This window comes from Castor canadensis, chromosome 14 (genome assembly GCF_047511655.1).
Source record: "Castor canadensis chromosome 14, mCasCan1.hap1v2, whole genome shotgun sequence".
NCBI classification, from domain to species: Eukaryota; Metazoa; Chordata; class Mammalia; order Rodentia; family Castoridae; genus Castor; species Castor canadensis.
The window spans coordinates 72,676,788-72,690,898 of record NC_133399.1 but is presented as its reverse complement, the minus strand read 5'-3'; the positions used below and the strand labels follow the sequence as shown (position 1 = coordinate 72,690,898).

General features: G+C 37.3%; 1 protein-coding gene across 2 annotated transcripts in view; it reads left to right on the top strand.

Moving 5' to 3' along the window:
- The window catches only part of Mtmr7 (myotubularin related protein 7), a 98,029-nt gene that overhangs the window by 702 nt on the left and 83,216 nt on the right, over positions 1 to 14,111 (top strand). The window lies entirely within an intron of this gene.

Sequence of the window (14,111 nt, the reverse complement as noted above, 5' to 3'; positions counted from 1 at the left end):
TTTTCCAGTTTGTTTAGTTCTTTGGAGAGAGGGATGTAATTTATAGATTTCGTTCACTGGTATTTGATTTTATTTTGGAGGAAAACATCTACAAATATTTTATTATTAGACTCAACACACCAAATTAATCAGACTGATGTGATTTAAACTGTACCCGATTTCGCCATTCAACAAAAGTGGTCCCTGATCACCACTTAAATAACACTGAAAGCATTGTCCTCGGTACCAATCTTCCTACTCATGGTTGTAAGATGATTTAGAGTGAAAATGATGATCGTCATTCCTGTCTGATAAAAATCCCTAAACCAGAATATGTTTTAAAATCCTATTGGCTGTCTCTTGTTACTACCACTACAGCTCCTTGTGTTTTTGTTAGACTGAAAGAGGCAGAAGACGGCTCAAACGCCAGCACAGGGGCTTATTGGGGAAGAAATCCTGCCGAGGGGAGTATCTAGCTCATGCCAGAGCTCCACTGCTGCTTACAAACTTGGAGTAGATGTAAAAGGTTAGTGGGAGAAGTCCCAGAAAGATTCCTGGAAGAGAAAATCCTCAATCCTGCCCGCCCTGTGACCTTCCCGAGATAATGGCTTAAGGGCGGGTCATTCTTTGAGGCCGGGTAGAGGGTTTCCAGTAAGCCACTTTCAAGAGAAATGAGGTCTGGTTCTAAGGTTCTAACCTGGCAGCGCAGTGTTTCCCCCAACAGTTTCCAGAATGATATATTCAAAATGTCGAATTCCTGACACAGAGTTAGGAAAATAGATGCAGCCCAGGTAGCCCTAGGGATATTACTTATTTCATTGGAAGATGGAGGCAGTTGTTTCGTATCCAGCAAGAAGACTATATTTCTATGTTCTGGAATGGTTTCTGAGTATCTCTGTGTAAAATCCCCTTAAAAATGATCTCATGTCAGTGGACGAATCAGTTGTTTAGTTTGCTTGAGAATCATTTCCAACAAATTTAAATTATATTGATTTTTGCGCCACGGAATTAAATTGTTGCTTCACAATCAGGAAATTGTAAACTTAGAAGACAGTGCCATAAACCACAAAATAGGTGGCTCAAAGCTTCCAGGGTTTAAGTGGTACTAAATAATTTATTCCAGGATGATGAGTTTAACTCATGGACTCCTTCTGTCCTTGCCAAGGGCATCCTTCTTTCATGGTGAAGAGGGCCCTTTATAAAATAGTATCTGATAACAATGTTAGCAGCAAGAATGAGAGGGCGATGTGGCACTGGATGTCATTTTTTTTATATAGAATATGAATTTGGAGGAGTAAAGGCCTTTTCTATCCACATTCCAACTCACCCTGGACCAAGCCATATGTGTAAACCTGAGTAGCAATCAGTATTCTTACCTATTCAAATTGGTTTTCATAAACATCCTCTAAGCAGTATAATATTTCCACTAGAAGTAGAAATCCTCTTCTACCTGGAAAAGGAAAGAAATGGGTGGTAATGGTGGAGATGAAGAATTGTTTGAAGTGTCATTGAATTTCAGGGTTGTTAACATTTAGTATAATGCAAACCTCAAATTAAAGAGATTGGATGGATGAGATTCATTTGTTTCATTCATTTCATTCCTCAGCATTTGACCATCATGTACCAGGTTCTGTGTGAAGTGCTGGGATTACTAAGCATATAGAAACTCTCAGCCTGGAAGAGGAGTCAGTTGTAAATAAATACGCATTGCAAGTACCCATTGTGCAGTGGGTGGAGAAGGGACAATAGATAGAGGGTCGACTCTACCATGAAGGGCGAGAGAACCTTCTTGAGCTGAGTGTTAAAATGGAAGGAACCAAGGAGGACTCAGAACATTCAAGACAGCTGTCATGTAGTTTGTAAATCTATATTATAATACATAATTACAGCCTCAAAAAAGTTGAAGACAATAACAGTGCTAACAGTTAATGATTCTGTGAGGATAAACAAAGAATCTTTACATTTATAAGTCCATAACTAATTTTCACCATCTGAATGAAAAAGAGAACAAGACTACTTTCAAAACATGTATTGTAAAATATATAGTTGTTAACAGTCATATTCATCCTTATTTGCTTCCATTATACTGAAAAGACAGGTTTCCTTTGATTTCATGTCTTGGGTTTGTAAGAAATATACAGTTTGTTTATTTGACTCATTGTGGGTTTGAAGCAGTATTTACCATGGAGGTATTGGGTTTTATTTTAACAGGAAAAGAAAGGTATGCATGTGTAACATTCATTTATATACTGTTGCTCTCCAACTACAATGCAAGTCATTCATACACTCTTTGAAAACTGTGGAATAGCCCTCATAGCCTCTGTTCTGTTCTGCTTCAGTATCTGGAGTGCAGTTTAAGGAGACATATGTGCATGAATAATTTGGAATTCTGTGCACATATTTCTTTACTGTGTGTGTGTGTGTAACTGAAGCTGTAAATAGAGCATATGCTCAGCAGGGTGCTTTTCTCCCAGAATGGTTCCTCTAAAGGGGAAAGATATATTCCAAGGACAATCTAGTTTGCAGTTAGGTGGAGGTGAGGACACCAGGTATTACCTGTATTCATTACAGTGAGATATTACTTTTCTCCTTCATCATCGTTCCTTTGCACTCTGAAAACTAGCCAATAAGAAACTGGTCTGCTGGAAGCTTAGGAATAATTTGACTTCAGGTGCTACTTAATTATATGAAAAGACTACAGGGCTTCTAGAAGTAGCTTGAAGTGTTTGTAGGATTGAGTTTGTTACTGGATTGATGCTAATGTCTTTGGGATCCTGGCTAAGCAAGCTTTTCTTTCTCTGTAAGAGAGAAAATATGGGAAATTGAGTTATTAAATAGAATATACAATCATCTGTAATATAGACCTTGAAAATGTCTTCTCCTTCTTCTACCTCTAGTCCTCTAGCCTGAGCCCTTACTCTAAGAGCCTCCTGACTGGTCCCCTAAATTATTCTTTTGTTCTTCTTGAATCCCTTTTCCACAGAAGGGCCTGGGTGGTGCCTTTATGTGGCAATGTGATAATGTTATTTTTCTGCTTAGATTCTTGGGTGACAATACCCAGGAGGACTAGAGGGCCCTGGGTTGTCAGACCTGTTCTACCTTTCTAGTCTCATTTTATGGCTACCCTCTGATGGGGAACTAGCCTTTGTATGTTTCTCAAGTGCAACAGGTTCTTTTCTACCTCATGAGTTCTGCACCACTGTTTCATCTGGGGGATACTAATCCTCCCTCTTCACCTAGCTAAACGTCTCATCTTTCTGGTTTCAAGTTAAATGTAATTTCCTCAGAGGCCATTGCCTGGGTCCCCCATTTAAATCAGATTTGCCTGTTAAATTTTATCATAGAACCTTATACTTTCCTTTTATGCTCCTTATTAAATTATTATATTTATTTGAGTGATGATATTTGGAAACTCTGTGATGGTAAGGATTGCATTGTATTCACCCCTCATCTATACCACCTAACACACAGCCAGGTAAGCATTCAGTAAATAATAATTAAAGGAATGAGTAATTATTGAGTTTGGTACTTCATTTTCTAGAATTTTTATTAGTAATCCAGGACTCATGTGTATTGTAACCAAAACTTGACAGTATTCTGAATCTTCTAAAAGTGTTAAGTATTTTTGGATGTCATTATATCCTACATAATACATGATGTATTTATATTACATTATATATTATTATTATATATTTGTGTTACAAGTAACAATAAAAGTTACCATTTTTATCCTTTTTGGCGATACTGGGGTTTGAACCCAACACCTCACACTTGCTAGGCAAATGCTCAAATGGTCCTGCTCTCTGGGATTAGTGATGTGCCCTTCACCTGACTTGTTTTGTTGAGTTGGAATCTTGCTAACTTTTTGCCTGGACTGGCCTCAAACCATAATCCTTGTAATCTCTGCTTCCAAATAGTTAGGCTTATAGGTGGGAACCACTGCACTTGGCCCTTTTTTGGGTTTACACAAAGTTCCATTAAATGAACTAATTGTAGAATCTTGCCTGGAATTTATGTCAAACTCAACAAGTTCATGGTATTCTCCATTTGAAAATAGTGGTCTATTTGCAAGCTTTCTGAGGGAGAGACATCAATAGACTCATGAGAAGATTTGCTTTCTGTCACTCACCATCATTATACTAATAGCACTAAGAATTATTTATTCTTTTGTCTTCATTTAGCAAATAATTTTTAGGTTATAAAAGTGCTATAGAATGCATATAGAAATTACCAACTGTTAATATTCTGGTATTTTTTTATTTGCATAATCAAACTTTTTGTTGACTTAGAAATTTAGGATTGCATAGTTCAATTGAGTAGTTTACTTTTTTTAGCTTACTGTATTGTTTTCAAAAAGACACTCTTAGAAGACTGTGTGTTTTTAAAAAGTCTATGGAAATATCATTATCACATTAACTATTTCTCTGTTTAAAGCTATTTAAATAATATTAAAATGAACATCTCATTTTTAAGTTATTATGATCATGTGTCATTACCTTCCTGTAATGGAGTCCCAGATGGAATTATTTATTATGTCAAAGAAGATGAACATTTTTATGGTTGTGATACATTGCCAAATGACTTTGCAAAAGTATAGCATTTGAAATGTTCAGAAACAGTGTAGATTACCTTTTTTTTAAAAATTATTCATTTATTCACATGTTCATACATTGTTTGGGTCATTTCTCCCCCCGCCCCCCTTCCCACCTTCTTCCTGCCTTCCCCCCTCACTTCCAGGCAGAGCCTGTTCTGCCCTTATGTCTAATTTTGTTGAAGAAAAGACATAAGCATAATAAGGAAGACAAAGCATTTTTGCTAGCTGAGTTAAGGACAGCTATACAAAAATATTCCTAGCACTGCTTCCATGTACAAATGTGTTACAACCCATGTTGATTCATCTCTAACTGATCTTTACACTGGTTCCTGATCCCCTTCTCATGTTAACCTCTGTTGCTTTAAGGTTTCTGTATTAGCTCCTCTGGAGTGGGGACATCAAACGCTTTCATGTTTTGGGTTTTCTACTTATTCCAACATGTGTCGGCGAGGACATGAGGAAAAAGGAACCCTGGTACACTGCTGGTGGGAATGCAAGCTGGTGCAACCACTCTGGAAAAAAATTTGGAGGCTTCTTAAAAATCTAAACATAGACCTGCCATATGATCCAGCAATACCACTCCTGGGGATACACCCAAAGGAATGCAACTCAGGTTACTCCAGAGGCACCTGCACACCCATGTTTATTGCAGCACTATTCACAATAGACAAGTTATGGAAACAACCAAGATGCCCCACCACTGATGAATGGATTAAGAAAATGTGGTATCTATACACAATGGAATTTTATGCAGCCATGAAGAATGAAATGTTATCATTTGCAGGTAAATGGATGGAATTGGAGAACATCATTCTGAGTGAAGTTAGCCAGGCTCAGAAGACCAAGTCCTCATAAGCAGACTTTAGATCTAGGGCAAATGCAGCAATGTGGTTGGACTTGGATCACATGACAAGGGGAGAGCACATATGGGAGATATAGGAATAAGTAGATTACCTTTCTTATTGTTCTTCATGATTGTGGAGCATTTTTTTTGCATGTGGTTGAGCATTTGTACATCTTTGCAGAATATTCTATTTACATGCTTTGTTCATTTTTAAATTGAGTTACTTATCTTTTGTTTGGATTCTTCTTGTCTTCAAAAAATTTATTTTAGAAATTATAATAATTGTTAATGCATATTAGCTGTGCACATTAACGGGCTTCACTGTGATATTTCTCCGACATGCATATATTGTGCTTTGATTGTGTTTACAATACCAATTGCCCTTTCATTATCCTCTACTTTCTCTCCCCTCCCTCTTTTATCTTTTTAAATACTGAGTTCCAAGATTCCTTTATGTATTCAAGGTGCAAATCCCTAATGACATATATGATTTGATGTTTTCCCCATTCTGTAGGTTTTCCTTTCACTGTTCTAATGGTATCCTTTGATGCACATTTTTTTACCTTGTCCCAATCTTTATTATTTCTTTCTGCCTGCTATTTTTGAGTTAGGTGGTTTCTCCTCCTCTTCCTCTTTCTTCTCCTTCTTCTTCTGTTGTGCTGGTTTAGTGGTCCTAAATTCCTTTAGTTTTTGTTTATTGTAGAAGGTTTTTATTTCTTCTTCAATTATGAAGGATAGCTTTGTTGGATATATTAATCTAAGTTGATAATTATTTTCTTTCAGGTTTACCATTCCATGCTCTCCTTGCTTTTAGAGTTTCTGTTGAGAAATCTATTTTTATTCTGATGGGATTGCCTTTATGTGTGATTTGTTACTTTTCTTGCAGCTTTCATTATTATTTCATTGTTTTGTATATTTTGTGTTTTGACATTAAGTTTTGGGATGTTTCTCAAGACTGGAGAAGTTTTCTGCTGGTATTTCTTCAAATGTGTTTTATATGCCTTTAGCTTATATCTTTTCTACTCCCTCTATACCCATGATTTGTAGGTTTGACCTTTTGATGGTGTCCCAGAGGTCTTGCATATTCTGTTCACATTTTCTTAGTAATTTTTTCTTTGTCTTTCTTTGACTGGTTGCTCTAATTCTTCTACTTTATTTTTGATCTCTGATACTCTTATTTTCAACTTGTTCTATTATTAGTAAGGCTTTCAACTGAGTTTTTCTTTTTTTTTTTAATTTGAGCTATTGGGCTATTCATCCCCAGGCTATTGATTTTTTTTCCAGGATTTCTTTATCTTTATTGAGTTCCTCTTACATATTGTGCATTGTCTTCCTTATTTCATGTGTACAGTCTGTGAATTCATTCAGGTGCTTATTAATACATGTCTGTTAATTTTGTTGATCATTCTTATCATTGTTCCTTTGAGTTCATTGTTTGAAATTTCATCTAGTTCACTGTTGTTCAAGTCCTTTCTTGTGAACTGTTGACTTTTGGAAGAAGCATGTTGCCTCGTTTTTTCATATTACTTGCATTTCTATGTTGCGATTTATATATTTCATTGAAGTTTTAATCACCTGTAGTCTTTCATTTGAAATAGTCTCAGTGTTCAGGCAGGACAGTGTAGTGGCCATGTTCAGGTGTTATTTCTAACCACTGGACTGGGGTTGGGGGATAGGGCTCAATAGCTAAACGTTTATGCTCAGGGCACTGGGCCCGATTCCCAGCACTGCTGAGATCGAGGTAAATTAATTGGAGCCTCTTGTAGAAAAGTTGGTTGTCTACTTCTGGGTGGCTTTTACTATAGAAATTTCTTCCTTTGTTTACTGGTAGCTGCTGTTGTCTGCAGAAAACTTTACAACCTGTGAGCTGCTCCACAAGCCCTCTGGTTTATGTGTTCAGGGGCAGGAAAGCATCCAGGCCTCAAGGTGACCCCTGGATGTGTCAAGAGCTGGGGAGCAAACAGAGCACTCAGGTCTGCACTGACTGGGGGAGTACTGAGGATCTAATCTCTCTGTCTGCTTGTCTTATGGTTATAGAGTCAGCAGTTCACCTCTCTGTGCAGAGGATGAGGCTGTTAGAAGTCCTGACTTGTCAGCAGACACATGCCAGGATATAGTTCCCAGTGTGGGTCTCAGTGTTTTCTGGCCCTGCCTGACAATGCATGTCTGAATGACAGGGAGGGGACTTTGAGTATCATGTGATTCAGAGTCCGGGTGCAGGACTCTGAAAAGTTTTAAATTTTTATAGTCTAGCTTATTCATTTTTTTTTTTGGCACTTGTGCGTTTTTTATGTCATGTCTCTATATTTTTTAAAATGACTTTTTTCTTATTAAAAATAGTGCATTGCAGAAAATTTAGTTCAAAAAGCAGAAAGGAAACAAAAATAATGCATTATCTCAAATTCAAAAAAAACACTACTGCTTTGTATGTGTTATCAGCCTTTTCCTTCACATGTAAATAGAAATGCAGTTTGAAACAAAACTGGGTCCATTTTCTGTCTTTTCATGTGCATACGTGTATGCATGTGTGTATGATTGTTAGGAATGAAAACCTGTTTTTATATCTCCTAGTATACCTAAAACATTTTTCTCATTTTATTATACATTCTTCTGAAAAGTGATTTTTCATAACCATGTAGACTCCCATTCTGCGAATTTACTGTAAATTACGTAGTTTCAGGAGACAGTTCTCTGTGGGTTGTTCACATTTTTACACTTTTGTTTAGAGCTGTGTTTTCAAGGATGATTTTACAGTGAACAGCTTTGGAAGAGAGAAATAGTTTCTCAGATAGTAGATGTGATTGCTGCTCACCGTAATAGAAATGTTTTAGCTAGGTGCCTGTGACTCACGCCTGTAATCCTAGCTACCCAGGAGGCAGAGATCAGGATTGGAGTTTGAAGCCAGCCCTGGGCAAACAGTTCACGAGACCCTATCTCAAAAAAACCCATCACAAAAAAAGGCTGGCAAAGTGGCTCAAGTGGTAAGAGTGCCTCCCTAGCAAGTGTGAGGCCCTGAGTTCAAGCCCCAGTATCACCAAAAAAAAAAAAAAAAAAAAAGAGTAATATTCTTTAGGGGCAAAGCCTGATCAGGTTTGTTAGTAGCCTAACTTATAGGATTGGCAGTTTTGAAATTCTGAGCTCAAAACTCCCATGTGTGACACAATCTGTGCACTGCATCCATGTGGGCTGCTCCATATTGACCCATAGATGTGGTAGGGAGGCTGCCCGGGGAGCTAATGTGAACATGAAACTCCTACTTCTTGGTGTACAGTGAGTAATAACATCCTTTGTTTCTGACCCAGAGGTCTTGTGTCTTCTGGCAGCATGCATGGAACTGTGGGAGGCTGCTTGTTAAGTTGTAAGCAGGAAACAATCTCAAATATGTACTAGGTCTTGATAATCCTCTAGCCTATGGTATTTTGTCACTATAGTAAGAAACTATAGTAAATATAATGTATTTAAACCATCTCTGTTGCCTCAAATTAAGTTTCTAAGGTGTATTTTTTTTTTGTTCCATTTCTTTACATATTTGGTTTTTGGTGCTTTTTGCTACATTTTCCTCTAGAATTATGTCTGCTAGTACTATAGCAAAGAAACTTTAAAAGCAAAATCTTGAGAATTGATATGTGAAGTGTGGCTTCTTGTTAATTTATGGGGTTTTTTCTTATTGGTAAGCTCATACTTATTTTGGCTTATTGATAACAGTACATTACAACAGTAGTACCGATTAAAGAAAATCCTTGAAGAGCACCACAAGCATTGTATTGTCACCTTTCGATAGCATCACAAAACATTCTGTGAGGTGAGTACTATTTTTACCTCCATTTCAAACTGAGGAAACTGAGATTAAATAACTTAATTAGCTGTGAGGTGAGAAAGAACATTCAAAGTCGGGCAGGGTGGTTCCAAAATTTGTGTTCTTTGCATTTTGGCGGATTGAACTCAGGGCCTGGTGCTTGCTAGGCAAGTGCTCTACCATTTAGGCCATGCCCCCAGTCCCTCTTTTAGTTTGTTTTTCAGACAGGCTCTCATGCTTTTGTCTGGGCTGGCCTCTGACTGTAATCCTCTTACTTCTGCCTTCACAGTACCTGGGATTATAGAAGTACGCTCCCAGGTACAACTTATTTTTGAGCTAGAGTCTTACTAACTCTTCTCTGGACTGGTCTTGAACTGTGATCCTTTGTCTTCACATTGTGAGTAGAAAATTTGTGTACTTATCAGCTATGCCAGTCTGTGTTTTGATTTTGAGATTGGGAGTGAGGATGCATTCTCAGTGGCTGTACAGTCCTAGTTCCAGGTCTTGTGCTGCCTGCTTGAATCTTTGCCTCTGTATTATCAACCAGTCCCCTCACTTTTTCTTTATTTTGCAGTTTGGATTTATGAAATGAACCAAGTTCAGCATTGTGGTTGGATTAAGCTTTGTCTAAAGACAGAGTGTAGTCCAGTCATTAAATTCTTACTGCCCAATATTTAACAACTGTTGTGGAGATTGTCTGTGTAATCAAATATGTTCTCTCACTTCAAAGACAAGGCTGATAAGTTTGTTGTGGTGAACCAGGCCACTTCAAAGTATAGCCAGGGCAGTTACATTTTCTTTAGTTTTCTAAAGAATGGATTGTCAGAGCTAGGTACTCATAGGAGTTGTGGTTAAGTATTCCTCAAAATCACCCATACTTCTTGAAATCTTCACTTCCAATAGGTCTGGCAAAGGCTTGGTTGAAGTCTGGGTGTCCTGGGAGAAGCTTGTATGTATAGAACATTCAATCTGTTATAGAATTTAAGAACCTATATTCCTTCATATAATGTTTATATATAAAAGCACCTAGCTGCCAGGTACCTTTTTGTGGCTGTGTGTGTGTGTGTGTGTGTGTGTGTGTATGTGGTGTATTAGGGAGAGACTGTTAGGGAGAAAAATGTAAGGTGGACTGTTAGGGAGAAAAACGTAAGGTGAGTAATATTGGTTGGGGGTGAGTTAAGATTGTTATTTTATATATGATGATGATACATGGATTAAATGACATTTTAGAATATTTACCTAACAATGTTCTAAAAAGATGCTTGTATCCATTAGCAATCACTTCCTACATTTTGTTTCCCCTTACCCCTGACAACCACTAATTTACATTCTATCTCTATACAGATTTTCCTTTTCTGGACATTTTACATAAATGGAATCATAAAATATATTACTTGTTGTGACTGGCTGCTTTCAGTTAACATAACATTTTTAGGTTCATCCAAATAATAGCATGTCTCAGTACTCCATTCCTTTTTATCACTGAATAATATTCCATTGTCTGGATGTACTCATGTTTGTTTATGCATTTCTCAGTTGGAGGATATTTGGGTTGTTTCCATTTTTGGTTTATTATAAATAGTTCTGCTGTGAACATTTATGTGCATGTATTTTCAGTTCTTGTGGGTTTATACTCAGGAATGGAACTGTTAGGTCATAACAATTCTCCAAAGATGCTGAACTATTTTATGTTTCCAACAGATGTATGAGGGTTCCAATTTTACTATATCCTCATAAATACTTGTCCTAATCTGTCTTTCTGAATATAGCTGTCATTTAATGGGTATGAAGTGGCATCTCATTTAGGTTGATTTGCATTTCTGTTACTAGATCCTTATCAGGTATATGACTCACATTTTTTTTCCATTTCTGGGATGTCTTCTCACTTTTTTTAAGGTACTAGAGATTGAACTGAGGGCCTTGTGCATGCCCCCCATCCTTTTGTTTTGGGTTGTTTTCCAGATAGGGTCTCACACTTTTGCCCAGGCCAGCCTTAGACCCTGATCCTGCTGCATCTGCCTCCTAAGTAGGTGGGATTACAGGATGCAATACCATACTTGCATTTTTTACTTTATTATTGTCTTTTGAAACACAAAGGTTTTTAATTTTGATGAAGTTCAGTTTATCTCAGCTTGTCTGTTTTTTTACCCTTTGATTTCTTGCCCTTTCTGTACAATAGCTAACAAAACATTATCTAATGCAAGGTCATGAAAAACTTAACAATATTTAGGTTTTTGATACCCTTAGAGTTAATGAGGTAGAAGTCCAAATTTATTCTTTTTTTAATGTCTGTTGAGCACATAGCACATTTGTTATTGTTTAGTGTTTTATTTATTTTGTAGTACTTTTAAACAGATGTATTCTTTGGCTGTGGAATTCCAGTTGTTCCGGCACTCTTTACTGCGAAAACTTTCTTAAACCATCTAATTGTTTTGGCACACATGTTGAAATCAGTCACTATAGACGTGTAGGTTTCTTTCTGGACTCTTAGTTCTGCTCTTTCACAATATCACACAGTCTCAATTGCTATAGGTAGGTGTATGATCTTCACTGAGTTACTTGAGGCCTCTCAAAGCCTTAGTTTCCTAACCTATAATTTGTCAGAGATTAAATACATAATACACTTAAAGCAGTTAGTAATTCAGCGTGTAGTAACTTAGCTATTTCTATTGCCATCAACGCAAAGGAGGTAACCCCAGGTTTGTAGGTTGAAAGAGCTTCCATGAAATTTGAGAATAAAAATCTTTTCTTAATCCAAACATTTCATTTGACCTACTTATTCACTTCCCTACTGCACAATGGGTTTAAATATTTTTTTTCCCCTCTGGAGGCAATCTACAAAGAGTGGTTTTGTGTAACCAGGTCTAGTTCACACCCATGCTTCAGAGGATATTTTTCTTTAATGAAAACATTCATAACATGGATTTTAGGAAGGGAATTCAGTTTTGCTCAGGAAGGCCTCTGCAGTAGCCTGGGAGACAAAGCCTGGGAGACATCACCAAGATTACTGAGGGAGGGTCTTTTTAGACTGGATGTGTGGAGAGGAAACTAGGATACACACTTTGACTTTTTAAGGGAGGAAAGTAACATTTGTGCTGTGGTTAGAGCATTTAAAAGCGATTGAATGAAGGTGTTATACACCTGAAACATCTAGAGCTTGTGAGCAGTGATGAGAGCATGAATTTATAACCTCCTGTGTATGTCCACATCAGCTATTATTTATTTATTAGTACTTTTCAACATTTCCCCAGTCAATTCACTTTATTAACTGATGAGGTTTGGTTATCTTACCTCCGAAGGCAAAATAGTCTCTGGAATGCTTATTTTCACAGACCAGATGGACATATATTTTCTCATTCTTACTTAAAACTTATTTTTATTGTTTTTTTTTCCATTCTGAACAGGAAAAGCTGTGAAGTTTGTATGAAATTAAACCTCTTGACCAAACGCCCAAGATTCCGTGACTGTCGTGTGATGGTTCAGTTTTGTATTCTTATATTGCACTCAGAAGGAGTCCAAGCAGCTTATTTTGTACCATATTTCTTAGGCCAGGAACAGTCAAAACTATTTTTTCTAGTGCCCTTTCCCCTGGTGGACAGCTAGTTGAAGCCTTTGGGAGTAAAAGTACTTCCCAGGACATAAACCCAACCCTTGCTCCCACAGCCATTTAAAAAAGTTTAAAAATAACTTATACTTAAAGTTTTGTGTCAGGCTATGACAGCTTTATAAAAATTGTATATTTACTTTTCTGCTCTTTTTCATTTATTAAAACACTGCTTATCACAGATTCCCGGAGAAATAAATTTATTGCCAAGCTATGAAAGAAAGTTTTATTCCTTTGGACATGTAGCAAAGCATAAGTTATTTAGAATGTTCAAGGTACAGTTCAGTCGGTTTGAGTGGTGGTGTAAGAAAGCGATTCTGACTTTTGAGCTAGTAGATGGAAAGACTCTGCTCATGAATTTATTCACATTCACCAAGTACTCCTTGAGTGCTCCCAGTTTGCCAGGTACTGTTTAAAACCTGGAGATTAAGTGGTGAATGAGGCAGGCAGAGCCCCTACTTTCATGGAGCTTACATTGTTATAAAGAATTAAACAGGTGATTGCATGTATAATCACTACATGAAGACCTTAGAAAATCTTCTATTTGGAGATTTATTCCACAAATTCTGTTATCTTTTCCCTATAAACCTTCCATTTGCTTCCCACCCCATCAAAGTTGTACAGCCAAAGTTGTATCATTATCCTGGGAAGCCCTTCAAGGTCTTTCCCCACTAACTGTGCCTTGGCCCTCATAACTATCAGGAGTCTTACCTCCTTGTAGACCCTTGAACCTACCAAAGGTGCTCCTGCTGGGACCTTTGCATTTTTTCTTCCCTCTGTCTGGAATGCTTTTTCCTCAGATTTACTCATGGATGCTTTTTTCACTTACTTTGGATCACTACAGAAATATCTAGTATCATTTTATTAGAGGAGACTTCCCTGGACAGCTTGCTTCCTCTCTCTCCTAACTACTTATTGCTTTAATTTCCCTTTGCGTCTTCTGACACACACATAAGCACACATTTTTTTTTCTAGCTTATCTGTGTATTGCCTGTTTCCCTGCCTATCCATTCCAAAACAGAATGCAGGCTCCATGTGAGCAGTGACTTTATCTTGTCCACTCATATATTCCCAGCACCTAGAACATTCTTTTGGTGCAGGCTGGAGGAGCCCATTGAAGATATGTTGAATGAATGAATAAAAGAAATGGTTCAATGTGACTTCGGGTCCAAGCTTCAGTATCCTAATGGCCTTGTTTTCTATTCTTCTTTAGGATTGTCTCTACTTAAATTGTATGACACTAGTTTCTCTTTTGTAAAGTTTTGCTTTATTTTCTTTTTCTCTCCCTTTTTTT